Genomic DNA, 16,658 nt, shown 5'->3' with positions numbered 1-16,658 from the left:
ACATGCATTTAATGTTCTTACAAATTCAACATAATATTATATTACAATCCCAAATTGATTAAAATACTCCTAATATATGCGAAGTCTAAAATTTTGGCTAAATTATACAAAATACATTAGATATTACTAATTGACCTGTGAAGAAGAGGAGCAGGTTAGTCACAATAAGTAATCCTCCTGTAGCCTGGCAAAATAAGGTGAACAGGAGTGAGCGTTTGACTCAGAGAGTAAAATATCAATTTTAACTATAATTTCTATAGCTACCTAGAACTAATGCATCATAAGGAGTGGAATGCAACACCATCGAAATTTTTATACACATCACATCATAACAGTAAAAAGGCAATTTAGAGCACTCACACACCCAATAATATTCAAACAGTACATATATGGGAGCTAATCCCCGATACAGCTCTCTTAATCCAACCTCTGCCAGTGAGTGTCTCTAAAGCTGGGCTTTCGCTTGATAAACCAAATATGGGGGCCAGCGAGATCATCTCGAGCCGTGCCTACCTCGACTTATCCATAAAGGACTGAGTCCCAGCGAGTGTCTCTCAAGCTGCATCTACCTATCTTATCCATATCCAATACCACACACCACACGCATGCCAACGCACGCACACTGCTCCAAATTACCATAAACAACATCCATGGCACTTCATCAATTAAGAATGCAATATAAAATGTGTCTAGTGTTTAACTATATAGATACATATTTATAAGTGATGCATGGGCATGCCTGAATATATAATAATATTGAAATTATAATTAAAATTAATATTTTATTTACAGACTTGAACCGAGGTCACTGCGGCAGCTGGGCGGAGGAGGAAAGCTGTCCCGGCTCACCTGATAATTTTATTGCAATTGTTTAATATATTTGACTCAATACCAGTTTAGAAAGGACCAAAGACACCCTAAGTCGTACCGAAAATATGGCAGAGTCTCCCCTATACTTAGGACCTACCTAACCTGCAAAATGGTTCAAAATACACTTCTATATCCACAAGTCACACATTCACAACTCAATCACATCACATGGCCCCTCCTGAGCCCATCCAAACAGTCAACAGCCATAATTTGAAAATTTATGATTTAGTCCCTGCAATTACCCTTTTGCAAAAACTACCCAAATGAGCTCTAAAAATTCTAAAATTTGCCCCGCAGTCCTTAGCAATATTATTAAGCTAATGCAAAAGGAATTATAATTTTTTAACCTACCACGAATATTTTATAGATTTTTAATCATAATCAAGCACTAGATAATTAAGAAAAAGTAAGGTTCAGATTTACCTATACCAATTCCGACCTTGGGGACTCGTCCGAAACGTCTGAAAATGGTGGGGTGGCATATAATTTCGACCAAATTCTGAAACTTTTTTGGTACCCTGCCTGCACGACCCGAAATTGCAAACCTGAGCAACTGTTGAATTTTCGCGAATTGAAGGTACCTATGGGAAGCCCACAACACGGGGGTTAGTATATAAATTTTACGAAATTTATTAAGCTCATTTAGTGCTTAGAAAAACACTGCGAAGTTTCATGGGACCCATCAAAAAAGGTATCAAAAAAATTTGAAATTGATATTGCTGCGAAACTCTCGCTAAGGGGAGCACTCCAATACTCTCAGATATTTTATGGGGTTCACGATTTACGAGATATCTAGCCAAAAAATTGAAATAGGCTAAAACTTTTCGAACAAAATTTGGACAAACCGCTCAATGAATTTTAGTGTTCTTAGAGTCTATGGAAAGCTCTCGAAGTGTATATGAGTTTTGGGATAAGACTCGGTCCAATCGGTAGCCGGATCGGCCGAAATTAGCCCGGGAAGCTGAAGCAGCACGCGCACACAGGGGGCATTTTCGCGAGGTTTTCCGGTGGCCTGGAGGCCAACCGACTGCGGGAAAAGGGTGGGGAAGGCCGGCGGCAACGCGGGAAGGGGTGGGAAGGCAGTGACCGGCGCGGAGGGAGAGGGAGGAGAGAGAAATGAGTGAGGAAAGAGGGAGCGTTGGGGAGAGAGAAGGGAGAAGAAAAAAAAGAAGGAAGGGACAAGTTTGATTTAATCGGTCCGATTCAATTTGATTCGATTCAGGATACCCGAAATTGAATTTTTACTCTGCCCTGAGACAAAAAACGAGGCCCAAAAATTTTGAAAAAACTCCAAAAAACTCAAAAAAATTCATAGAGTTTAAATATATTTTTAGTTTTACCATGTGGTCTTTAAATTAATTTTTAAAAATCATCAAAGTTTCACATTTTCAAAAAATCGAACCCGATTTCTAAAATTCGAAAAATTTCAAAAAATTTCCCAAAATTTAAATAAAATAAAATATTAATATTTACCCATAAAATAATTAATTTAAAAATTAGGGGTGTTACATTATTCCCCTCTTATAGAAAATTTGTTCTCAAATTTTTACACAAGGCAGAATAAAAGAACAGAATTACATATTGAACAAATAAGGGTACTTGCAAAGCATGTCTCGCTCTGACTCCCAGGTGTATTCTTCCACTGACTGGCTCTTTCATAAAAACTTAACTATAGGGATCTGTTTTGATCTTAGTTGCCTTACTTGGTAGTCCACTATGGCAATTGGCTGCTCCTCAAACATCAAGTCTTCTTTCAGCTCTATTGTATCCAGATGTAGTACATGAGAAGGATTAGATATGTATTTTCTGAGCATAGAGATGTGAAACACAGGGTGAACATGAGAAAGGCTGGGTGGTAACTCCAACCGATAGGCAATTGCTCCGACTCTGTCAGTAACCTCAAAAGGTCCAATATACCGAGGGGCTAACTTGCCTTTCTTTTTAAATCTCATAACTCCCTTCATTGGAGAAACCTTCGGGAATATGTAATTATCTATTGCAAACTCTACATCCCTCCGTCTAGGATCTGCATAACTCTTCTGTCTGCTCAAAGTCATTTTCAATCGTTCTTTGATTAAAGGAACCATCTCAGAAGTGTATTGCACTAGGTCTACATCATACACCTTTGCTTCTTCCATTTTTCTCCATCACATAGGAGACCTACACTTTCTGCCATACAGTGCCTCATAGGGTGCCATTCCGATACTGGAATGATAACTATTGTTATAGGAAAACTCCACCAAGGGTAACTGATCATCCCATTGACCTCTGAAATCCAGGACACACATACGAAGCATATCCTCTAGTGTCTTAATTATCCTTTTGGACTGCCCGTCTATCTAGGGGTGGAAGGTGGCACTAAAGTTTAACTGCGTGCCAAGTGCCTCTTGCAGCTTTCTCCAAAATCGAGAAGTGAATTGGGGCCCTCTGTCAGATATTATAGTAGCAGGAACTCCATCCAATCTGACTATTTCTCGAACATAGAGCTTGGCGTATTGTGCAACAGAATAGGTGGTTCTCACAGGCGAGAAATGAGCTGATTTAGTCAGACGATCTATAATTACCCATATTGAATCATATCTCCGCGTGGTACGAGACAACTCAGTTACAAAATCTATAGTGATCATTTTCCACTTCCATTATGGGATAGGGAGCTCTTGCAGCTTCCTTGATGGCCTCTGGTATTCAAACTTCACCTTCTGACAAGTCAAGTACTTGGACACAAAGTCTACTTTGTCCCTCTTCATGCCATTCCACCAGTAGCTATCCTTCACATCATGGTACATCTTGGTGGAGCCTGGGTGGACACTGTAGGGTGTATAGCGTGCCTCTTGCATGATCTCATTCCTGAGGTTGTCCACGTTGGGCACACATATCTTGGAACCTTGCATAAGAGAGCCATCACTAGCAAATCCAAATTCACAACCTTCACCCGGCTGTACTCTTTCTATAATCTTCATTAATTGTGGGTCCCTGTGCTGAGAAACTCTGATTCTATCTCGCAGGCCTGGTCTTACTAAAAACTGGGCCAATAATACCCCCTCATCTGAAATATCCAAGATTAGACTTTGATAAATCAACTTGTGTACTTCCTGAATTAATGGTCTCCTCAGAGCTGATATGTGCACCAAGCTGCCAGAAGATTTTCTGCTCAGAGCATCTACTACTACATTGCCCTTCCCAGGTTGATACTGGATGGTACAATCATAGTCCTTTAGAAGTTCCATCCATCTCCTCTGCCTCAAGTTTAAATCCCTTTATTGGAAGATGTATGTCAAACTCTTATGGTCAATGTATATCTCACACACTTCACCATACAGGTAGTGTCTCCAGATCTTTAATGCAAAGACTACAGCCGCTATTTCCAAGTCATGGGTGGGGTAGTTCTACTTATGCCTCTTTAGCTGCCTTGAAGAATAAGCCACTACTTTCTCATGCTGCATCAAAACACACCCTAAACCAACTCTGGAGGCATCACAGTACGCGGTATATCATTCACCACTCATCGGTAATGTCAACACAGGGGCTGCAGTTAGACATTCCTTAAGCTTCTAGAAGCTCTCCTCACAATCATCTATGCAAATGAATGGAAAATTCTTTCAAGTTAACTTAGTTAGGGGAGCTGCTATCCAAGAGAAATTCTATACAAAATACTTATAGTAGCCAGCTAGGCCCAGAAAACTTCGCACCTCAATGAATATTGTAGGTCTAAGCTAATCAGTTATCGCCTCAATTTTTTTTGGATCCACTTGAATACCTTTACTAGAAACCACGTGTCCCAAGAATGAGATGCTTTCTAGCCAAAATTCACATTTTGAAAATTTGGCATATAGCTGGTGCTCCCTCAAAGTCTGCAACACCATCCTCAAATGCCACACATGTTCTTCCTCGGTCTGAGAGTATACCAAAATGTCATATATGAATACGATGACAAAACGGTCCAGGAATGGCCTGAACATCCTGTTCATCAAGTCCATGAAGGCCACTGGTGCATTAGTGAGTCCAAAAGACATCACCAAGAACTCATAATGACCATATCTTGTCCTAAACGCTGCCTTGGGTGCATCTTCATTCTTGATTCTCAACTGATGGTAGCCTGACTGTAGATCTATTTTGGAAAAGAATCTAGCCCCTTGGAGCTGATCAAATGGATTATCGATCCAAGGAAGTGGATACTTGTTCTTCACAGTCACCTTGTTTAGCTGTCTATAATAAATATATAACCTTAAGGACCCATCTTTCTTCCTCACAAATAGAACAGGAGTGCCCTAGGGGGAGGTACTTGGAAGGATAAAACCCTTATCTAGAAGCTCATGTAGTTGCTCCTTCAGTTCCTTCAATTTTGCTGGGGCCATCCTGTAAGGTGGCATTGATATGGGATTTGTACCCGACATAATGTCAATACAGAACTCTATTTCCCTTCCTGGTGGTAACCCTGGAAGCTCCTCAGGGAAGACATCCATAAATTCTCTGACAACAGGAACATTCTCAATGTCAACACCTTCTACAGATGTATCTCTCACTAATGCTAAATACCCCTGACACCCACTCCTCAACATCTTTCTAGCACTAATTACTGACACCAAGTTATATGGAGCCACACTCCTGTCATTATCAAAGCTAAACTCTTCCACACCAGGTATATGAAAATACACCTTTTTGTTCCTGCAGTCTAAAGTGACATAATGAGTTGCCAGCCAATCCATGCCCAAATTACATCAAAATCCATTACCGGTAAAGGAACCAAGTCTGCTAGGAGGATTCTTCCATCCACCACCACGGGGCTACCTGAAAAAACCATATCTGCATCTATGTTGCCACTAAGAGGGGTAGCTACAGACAAGGGGCACTCTAAAGTTGTAGTGCTCCTACCCAATCTCATGGCAAAAACGGGGGAGATAAATGAGTGCGTAGCACCCAGATCTATCAAAACACGAGCCTCATAGGAACATACTAGAAGAATACCTACCACAACTGCATTGCAAGCCTGAGCATCCTGGTGGGTCAAGGTGAAAACCCGAGCTTGACCCCTACCCTGCATTGCAAAACCCTGAAGTTGACTTCTACCTCCTGACCTACCTCCAAATCTACATCCTCCTTGTCCTCAGCCCTGTTGGCCACTAAACTGACTGCCTGCCATGCTGGAAGTACCAGGATACAATTAACGAGAAAAATTTGCAACAGAACCCTGTGACCCCATTTGTAGCTCGATGAACATGGGACATTCTCTAGCAAAGTGACCTTGCTGGCCACACAGGAAATATACTTTTGAACCCATCATATAAGGTGTAACGCCCTCACTTTAGGTAGTCCATACGTTCTACTGTTCCAGTGATCCATGTTTGTCTGGACAGCCAGAATGTCTGAAACTATATTTAAATTAGAGTAAGGAGTCATAAATAACTTAAATGATGACAAGAAAAATGCTGGAAAAATATAAGAGATGAAATGTAAAGAAGTTAAACGAACCGGTGCTCCGGCAATGTGTGACCTAATGGGAAGCAGCTGTAAAGGCAGTTAGCAACCTTAGACCCGAGGGGAACCCTGTGAAATAATTTTTAGGACTCCATGGAAGGATTATTGAGGTTTCGATGACAATAGATTGTTAACAAAAAACAAGAAAAATTAAATCAATCGATACAGACAATTTTAACTCGGTAATCAAAATGAAGGGCATTTTGGTCATTTCACCTTCAGAGATGAGTTTTGATCAACTTGTCCAATTAAGTAAGTGAATTATATGACATAAAATATGAATAAATATTTCTAAAAATCTAATTAAAAATGAGTAGAAAAGAAAAAAAAAAAGAAAATAAAATGAAATTAAATTGAATTATTACATAAGCACACCTTATTAAAAAAATTTCTAACCAATCATAAATTGACAACCACATATAAAAAAACATAAAAATCAATTAAATGGACAAAAAGAACTCATCTTCTTCATTTTTGATCACCTTGGCCGAACCATACTCTAACTCTCTTCCTCCATTGTTGAGCTTTCTAAGCTCATGAATCCCTATGTTCTCTTCATAATTCTCATAACCCCCAACATAAAATCTTGATTTTTAACCTTGCTTAACAATTTGGGAGCAAAAGTGAGAGGATAATTTGAAGTTGATACAAGCTTGGAAGAGTAATCAACATAAGGTTAGTGCTAATTCTTACTTTTCTCTCTCTTTATTCTATGTTAGGGACTTAAATTGAGTTAGAAATTGTAAGAAAAATAAAATAAACATGTATAAACACCCTGAATTTTGGCAGCCATGGGAGGAGGTTGGAAATTGTTGATTAGTTTGAATTAAATTGCTTAGAAATGGTTTTTTATGAATAGATTTAAGTTAGATGTTGATTGGTATGTGTTGGATGTAATTATGGATTATGAGGGTTAGAGTTTGTAAATGAATTTAGGGATTTGTTAAATTGTTGCTGAATTGATGTTGTGAGATCAATTATGGATTATTTGAATTGCCATGAATGTGAATTGAAGTTTGGAAGTTGGGTGGAATGGAAATTTGGGAGTGTTGTTTCATTGCAGGAATTCTAGACCTATGAGTCCAGTGTGTTTAAATGACCATAAGTAGAGTTATGTTGCTCCAATTGGTGTGAGGCCAATTGGAGATGAAATTTAGGACATAATGCAACATTTTTTATGAAGAAACCATGCCCAGAAACTGCCCACAAAATGACCAAAAATTGGCTTGAATCACGATAACCATATGCTGGACCTGGAAAAATGACCATATGAATAGTAAATGTTCAAATGGCCATAACTCACTCTAGGAAGGTCAGAATGACCTGATTTTTGAACCATTGGAAAGCTTAGACATAGGAGAACATTTCTAATGAAGAACTTAGAACCCAATTCTGACCCTAATCTAATCAAATTGCTAACCAAAATTAGCCCAACAAAACTGCCAGAACCAAAACTGTCCAGAAAATTCTGGATATTGACCATCCAACTAGTTGTGGCAAAAATGCCATAACTTACTCTACAAAACTAAAAATGCAGCGAAACTAAAGCCAAAATCTTTATAAGACCTAGAACTATAATTTTGATGTTTTGACCAAAACCCAGAAATGAATGCAACTTTGCTAGGAGAATTCAGGACTTCCTAATCTGGAAATTCCTGCACTTAGACAAATTGACCATTTGACACCCGAATAGTAATTGAGCCATAACTTTTAGTAGAAAACTCCAATTGAGATGAGCCAAATTGATCTGGAAACTTAAGAAATAGAAATAAAATTTTGGTTTAAAAACCTCACTCAAATTTTGAGTGTAAGAACCCCAAATATGGATTGTAAAGACTGACCTGAACCTAAAATCCTGAAAGCACATGGTTCATAAGTCCAGGTCAGTTATTTGGCAATAATTCACTCTGTATAACTAGAAAATTATGATTCTTGAACCTGAGTGATCCTAAGACATAAGGTAACAACTCATATGAAGGATATTAGGTCTAAAAATGACTGTAGCATACCCAAATAATTAAACTAAATTAGACTCCAGAATCTGCCTGATTCTGGATCCAGAAAGAGTCAATGAACCAGTTATGGTAATTTGACCATAATTTGAGCTCCAAAACTCCAAATGGAGTGATTCAAAAAGGGAATGAAAGTAGAGACATTAAGAAACAACTTTAATGAAGAAAAGTTAGCCAAAATCCCACTGTAGATAGGTCTAATGAAATAGTAAACTTAGGTGAGAAAACTGAAATTTTGGGAAATACATCTATAAAGAATTAAATTGTGATTGGCAACTAATGCCAATAAGTTTATAATCCAAAATGTGGTACTACCACACATTTAGAATTTGTATTCCTATTAATTATGAAAAAGTCAACATTTTGCATGACTAGTAAGGTGAAAAGCAAACACAGTGAGACATAATACATAAGTAATACAACTTGAAATATGAAATGTAATCAACATAAATGGATTGTTTAGAGTATAAATGAGATAAAGTTATCATTAGGACTTACGTCTTTATTTCAAATAGGATGATAGTACCTTGTACAAAAATTGGTACATTAGAGGTAATAATATAAATACTAATTTAAATAAATTTTATAATGAATAAATGAATCACATGAATGTGTGAATGGGACATTAGTTCTCATTATGAGAAAAAGGAAGAATGTTTTGAGTACAATGGTATGTGAAACAATTGATGTGAATTGTGATCAATGTATATAATATGATAAATGTATAAATTACGTAGGAATGCAATTTGAAAATTTTGCTTCCATCAAAATTAGAATTAAAATGCTATAAAATATAAATAGAAATTATAATGAAATAATAAAACATATTAATGCTTAATAGTACCTATATGCCCATGTATTGCCTAAACACGTGTGTCAGATTGGATAGATTGACATGCCAATAGGATATTATTTGAGTAGTATTGCGTAAGGCTTTATGCCTGTATTTATGGCTTTATGCCGCCTTCATGGCTTATATGTCTGATTATTTGTTACCATAGCTTTTTAGCCATATTGATTGCATATGTAGTTGACGTTCCGTATTTCACGTCCTATGGTATGACAGCCAGAGACACCACGGTGTCCAGTACCCAGTGACCTGCTTATCCCGTTTAGTTAGCCTATCATAGGTTACTTGGGCAGTGAAATAAATTAAAAATATTAGAAATAAAATAAATAAGTTAGAAAAATTTGAAAAGAATTAGTTAGAATTAAGAATATTAGTTATTATGAAATGATCTAAACCTCATAAAAAAAATTATTAAGTAAAGTGATGAAAGATTGGCAAAAATAGGTATAACTTAAATAAATATTACAAATGTACCTTCTATAATCATATGAATATAAACTTAGTATTTTTATTAATTTTGTATATTAAGCACTTCCAAAGAGGAATAAATTAGAACAAAAGATAGTTAATACTAGAAATATCATATTAAATTAAATTCCTGAGTATCCAAATAATGCTTCATTTCTTTCTTTATTTGTATATTTTATTTTCTTGTTATATTATCGCACCACTAAGTAGCAATGCTTAGTGCGATAGATTATTTCCCTCGCGCAGGTACTAAAGGTTAAACCCAGTAGACATTAGACTGGGAATAATGAGTCCGGATCTGCAAAAGTGTCATAAGTGTTCAAGGTTGTCACCTCCTCAGCAATACATGTAGATAGGGCTCACAAAAGTCATATAATATATTTTGTGCATTATAATTAGTTATTATTTTGAAATGTAAATTATGGAATTGTAATTAATTTGCATATCATGTAAATTGTGAATTTATGTAATCAGTTTGTAAATTATGTAATTAATGGAAATTTGAGAATTTTGATATATGAATTGAGCATGAATGGAAATGTATAGAAATGAATATGAAATAGAAATATACAGATGATATTCGAAATGATGAGATGATTATGATGTGTATAAATGAGATTATTATTGGAAATTATTGTTGAAATCTTTAAACAGGTAAACAGTAAAACACACCAACTGATAATAAAATAGGGGAAACTCCGTCAGTTTCTCATATGAATTTAATTTATTTTAAAATGTAACGAGAACAAATTATTAAAGTAATAAAGTAAGATGAGATAGGGTGCTCCAGCACCGAGTGTGATATGCCTTGCTCGGCTACACTGTAGACGGATGAGGCGTGTCACATAAGGTCTTAAATGTCCTCTTCCACACTGTGTGCGAGGTGCCAAGGAGGATCCTAAACCAGACTCAGAATTGCTGTAACCCAAACTGTGACCACTGCTAGATTCGTATCCTGGTTTGAATCCTCGAGATCTGTGTTTAAAATCACACTTCTTGTTTTTTCTACTTCTTCCTCTGTAATGACTTTGGCCTCTACTATCCATGGTACCCATGTAGGGAACACCTGAAGAACCCTCTACTCTATTATTCTTTGCCCTTCCACTGTCATCTCCTATATAGCTGATTTAAATCTGTCGGGCTCGATCAACTACCACATCGAAAGACTGATCAGACATTATGGCTAGATTTGCATACTTCCTGTCCAGCCCCTTTAGAAACCTCTTTACCTTCAGACTTACTGTAGCCACTGCTGTGGGGGCATACTTACTCAGTTTCAAAAATTTTGTAGCATATTCATCTACGGATCTGCCATTCTGCCTTAAGGTTTCAAAGGCCTAATGCTTTCGGTCTCTAAAGCTTTATGGCACAAACCTGTTGATGAACAGTTCCACAAATTGGGTCCAAGATAATCCCTTAATACGAGATAGTACATAGCCTGTCATCCACTGCTTTGGCACTGGCCTCAATACATGCTGCACACACTCTACTAATCTCCTGTTAGTTAACTGCAATTCCACCCCTACCTGTTTGTAGGAGTCTAAAAACTGGTAAGCATCATCAGTTACATCATAGATACCAGGCACTAACTTTTTAAAATTTATTATTTGTTTGTAAGATTCCCCTCTTGGTGTGGTGGGCTGCTGCTGTTGTGAAGGATGGATCATATATTGTGCCATCATATCGATGGTTCTCTGCAATCCGGCTAGAGTAACTGCCATTAGGTCCATAGGACCCTGGGCCATAAAAGACTATTCTTGTAGTGGTGGCGGCTGCTCTTCTACTTGAATATCTCTAGGTTTCCTGCCCTGCCTCATCCTGTGCTGATACCTCGTCTGGCACATCCCGTTCTGGTGTAGTGGTAGCTCTTCTGCTTTTACGCATTTTCCTGAAATTCAGCAGCATTAGCCCATAAAATTCAAAACGGCATGTTACACAGTTCTATAGACTCATATTTACACACAATTATATGAAGCAAAAACTAGAAGCAAAGACGACAATACAAGGATGAATGTGGACCCTATTCTCCGCATGTGACTCCTATTAGACTCTTCCCAAAACTTTAGACATAAATTCCCTATGAATCTGGAGCCTAAGCTCTGATACCACATTTTTCATGACCCAACCTATGGGCTAAACCGGCAATAGGACCTAGGCCAGCCTAAAGCCCCCGAGGCCTGTAGTAAGCCTAACTATTCCTTAACCCAATCCTAAGGCCTATTTTAAGCCCAATTTCAAGAATAAAATTCAACCGGACAGAGTCCGGCTATAATATAGACCATAAAACAGGGAGTTTTTGACTCGCTCAACCTGTAAACACAATATATAGCAATTTGGGGAGCTCAGCTCACCCTCCATATACTCATCATGTCATAAATCAAATGGGAGCTCAGCTCCCTCATCCAATCCGATCACACTCACACATACATGCATTTAATGTTCTTACAAATTCAACATAATATTATATTACAATCCCAAATTGATTAAAATACTCCTAATACATGCGGAGTCTAAAATTTTAACTAAATTGTATAAAATACATTAGATATTACTAATTGACCTGCGAAGAAAAGGAGCAGGTTAGTCACAACAAGTAATCCTCCTCTAGCCTGGAAAAATAAGGTGAACAGGAGTGAGCGTTCGACTCAGAGAGTAAAATACCAATTTTAACTATAATTTCTATAGCTACCTAGAGCTAATGCATCCTAAGGAGTGGAATGCAACATCATCAAAATTTTCATACACATCACATCATAACAGCAAAAAGGCAATTTGGAGCACTCATACACCTAATAATTTTCAAACATTATATATATAGGAGCTGATCCCCTATACAGCTCTCTTAATCCAACCTCTGTCAGCGAGTGTCTCTCAAGCTGGGTTTTCGTTTGATAAACCAAATGTGGGGGCCAGTGAGATCATCTCGAGCCGTGCCTACCCCAACTTATCCATAAAGGACTGAGTCCCAGCGAGTGTCTCTTAAGCCGTGTCTACCCGTCCTATCCATATCCAATGCCACACACCACACACACGCCAACGCACGCACACTACTCCAAATTACTATAAACAACATCCATGGCACTTCATCAATTAAGAATGCAATATAAAATGTGCCTAGTATTTAACTACATAGATACATATTTATAAGTGATGCATGGGTATGCCTAAATATATAATAATATTGAAATTATAATTAAAATTAATATTTTATTCACAGACTTGAACCGAGGTCACTGCGGTGGCTAGGTGGAGGAGGAAGGCTATCTCGGCTCACATGACAATTTCATTGCAATTGCTTAATATATTTGAGTCAATACAAGTTTAGAAAGGACCAAATACGTCCTAAGTCATGCTGAAAATCTGGCAAAGTCTCCCCTATACCTAGGACCTACCCAACTTGTAAAAGGTTTTAAAATATACTTCTATATCCATAAGTCATACATCCACAACTCAATCACATCACATGGTCCCTCCTAGGCCCATCCAAACAGTCAACAGCCATAATCTAAAAAATTATAATTTAGTCCGTACAATTACCCTTTTGCAAAAACTACCCAAATGAGCTCTAAAAATTCTAAAATTTTGCCCCGCGGTCCTTAGCAATATTGTTAAGCTAATGCCAAAGAAATTATAATTTTTTAACCTACCACAAATATTTTATAGATTTTTAATCATAATCAAGCATTAGATAATTAAGAAAAAGTAAGGTTCGGGTTTGCCTATGCCAATTCTGACCTTGGAGACGCGTCCGGAACATCTGAAAATGGTGGGATAGCCTATAATTTTGATTAAATTCTGAAACTTTTTCGGTAGCCTGCCTGTCCGGCCCGAAATTGCAAATCCGAGCAAGTGTTGAATTTCGTGAATTGAAGGTATCTACGTGAAGCCCACAATACGGAGGCTAGTACATAATTTTTATGAAATTTATTAAACTCATTTAGTGCTCGAAAAAATACTGCGAAGTTCCATGGGACCCATCAAAAAAGGTGTCGGAAAAATTCGAAATGGATATTGCCGCGAAGCTCTAGCCGAGGGGAGCACTTCGGTACTCTCGGATTTTTTATGGAGTTCACGGTTTATGAGAAATCTAGCCTAAAAATCAAAATGGGCTAAAATTTTTCGGATAAAAATTGGACAAACCGCTCGATGTATTTTGGTGTTCTTGGTGTCTATGGAAAGCTCTCGACGTGTAGATGGATTTTGGGACAAGATCCAGTCCAATCGGTGGCCGGATCGGCCAAAGTCAGCCCGGGAAGCTGAAGCAGCGCTCGCACGCAGGGAACACTTTTGCGTGGTTTTCTGGTGGCCTGGAGGCTAGCCGGCGGTGGGGAAAGGGTGGGGAAGGCCAGCGGCGACATGGGGAGGGGTGGGGAGGCGGTGGCCGGTGCAGAGGGAGAGGGAGGAGAGAGAAACGGGTGAGGAAAGAGGGAGCGTCAGGGAGAGAGAAGGGAGAAGAAAAAAGAAGAAGGAAGGGACCAGTTCGATTCGATCGGTCTGATTCGATTCGGTTCGATTTAGGATACCCGAAATTAAATTTTTACTCTGCCCTGAAACTAAAAACGAGGCCAAAAAATTTTCAAAAAAATTCGTAGAGTCTAAATATATTTTTAGTTTTGCCACATGGTCTTTAAATTAATTTTTAAAAATCATCAAAGTTTCACATTTTCAAAAAATCGAACCCGATTTCTAAAATCCGAAAAATTTCAAAAAATTTCTCAAAATTTAAATAAAATAAAATATTAATATTTACCCATAAAATAAATAATTTAAAAATTAGAGGTATTACAAATAATTTTTAATATATATTTCTCTTCATGTGTGTGTATATATATATATATATATATATATATACTAAATAAAAAAATTATTTTTTAATATATGTATGATATAATTTTATTTAACATAATTACATTAATTCATATATTTTTATTATAAATATTAAACAAATAGTTGCATATGTAAAAATGAACACTTGTAGCACTATCTCATATCACTCCAAAATTTAATCCTTTTTTCGTTAGTGAAGCATAAAAGAGCTAAAGAAAATAAAATGAAAGCCAAGTTGAGATGACAATGCAAATATATATATATTTTAAAAACTGATTGGTTTATATAGTAAGCTTTTAGTTAGAGAGTGCTTACTGGTCAAACCATCTTATAAATTTTCAATATGAACATTGATTTGTTTATTTATAATAATTAATAAACTTATGAATTGAATTTATAAGTTAAAAAAGAAATGAGTTAGGGATTTAATTTTTTATTTTGATATTTATAAATCATGTGCTTATAAATTAGTTTGATAAAATATTTCACTGTATTATACTCATTTAAAATTTTATCATAAATCTTATTTAATATCATTTTTAATTATTTTTAATAATAAATATGTTTATAAACTATTTTTACTAAATACATTATCTACTTATAAGTCACTTTAAGTACTTTAACTAAACACGTTATTGCTTAAAATTTTAAATACTCATAAGCTCAAATTAACTTATAAGTACTGGGTATTTATAACTTGATTCTCATAAGCTAAGCCCAACACCTTTTTAATCAAATCAAATCAAATTTTCAATTAATTGAATTATTAATTAATTTTAAAAATATTAATTAAACCAAATTAAAATTGAGAAAATACCAAATTTAATTAAAACTGAAAATATTTAATTAATTATAGATTATAATCGATTTAACTAAAAAAATAAAAAAAAATATATGTTTTATATTATTAATTAAATATTAATAAAGCTATCTTTCTAATTTTTATTTATAAAAAATAATAAATATAAAAAAAATAATTAATATGATTGTTAATAAAATTATAATTAATATATTAATTACTAAAAATTTAATAATTTTAATTAATTTCGTTACTAAATCAAAAGTAATTATACTGATAATTGAAAATTTAAAATTTTATAATTATTAATAAAAATCAAATTTATTTTTATTAAAATATATAAAATTCTATTAGTTCAGTTTGATTATAACTAAATAATACACATTAGAATTGTACAGTTGGTGGGCCGTCCATAGCCCAATTTACATGTGAGTCAGGTTAAAGGCACCATCAACATTTTATTGTTCTTCCCCATTTCCATAATAAATTTGTTTGGCTTTATTAACCAATCCATAGCTTTGAGGAAAAATGGCATCCACATATGACATTAATTGGGCCTCCGATGAGATAGGTAGCAATGGGAGATTGAGACTTGAGAAAACTCGCTAGGGAGATGATTTTAGAAAGTATATTTTTTGGGTAAAACATACTTCGAATATTTCATAAAATTAAATACAAATAATTATATTTTAAATAAAAATATGAGTTAAGAAATCTTAATTTTTTTTTTATATCTATAATACTTTAATTATTTTATATTTGTGATTTGATAAAAATTAATAGTATATAGTTAGCATTATACCGTCTATCAAATATTAAATCTTATATTAATAAATAATGAATATTAATATATAATCTAATTAAATGAATATTAATTAAGGGCGAGTATTTAGTTAATTGCATTAAATTAAATTAAATTTTTAACTAATTAAATTATTAATCGAATCTAAAATTATTAATTAGATTGAATTGAAAAATACAACTCAACTCAACTCAACTAAGCCTTTATCCCAAAAATTTGAGGTCGGCTATATGGATTCGCTTTTTCCACTCTGAACGATTTTGGGTTAAATCCTCAGAAATGTGTAATGCTTCTAAGTCATGCTGTACTACTCTCCTCCAAGTCAATTTAGGTCTACCCCTTTTTTTCTTTCTATCCTCTAGCCTAATGTGCTCTACTTGTCTAACTGGAGCCTCCGTATGTCTACGCTTCACATGACCAAACCACCTCAATCTCCCTTCTCTCAACTTATCTTCAATTGGCACCACTCCTACCTTTTCTCTAATACTTTCATTACGGACTTTATCTAGTCTAGTATGGCCACTCATCCACCTTAACATTCTCATCTCTGCAACT

This window comes from Hevea brasiliensis, chromosome 15, assembly GCF_030052815.1.
Source record: "Hevea brasiliensis isolate MT/VB/25A 57/8 chromosome 15, ASM3005281v1, whole genome shotgun sequence".
NCBI lineage: Eukaryota > Viridiplantae > Streptophyta > Magnoliopsida > Malpighiales > Euphorbiaceae > Hevea > Hevea brasiliensis.
Note: the sequence above shows the minus strand (reverse complement) of the source record.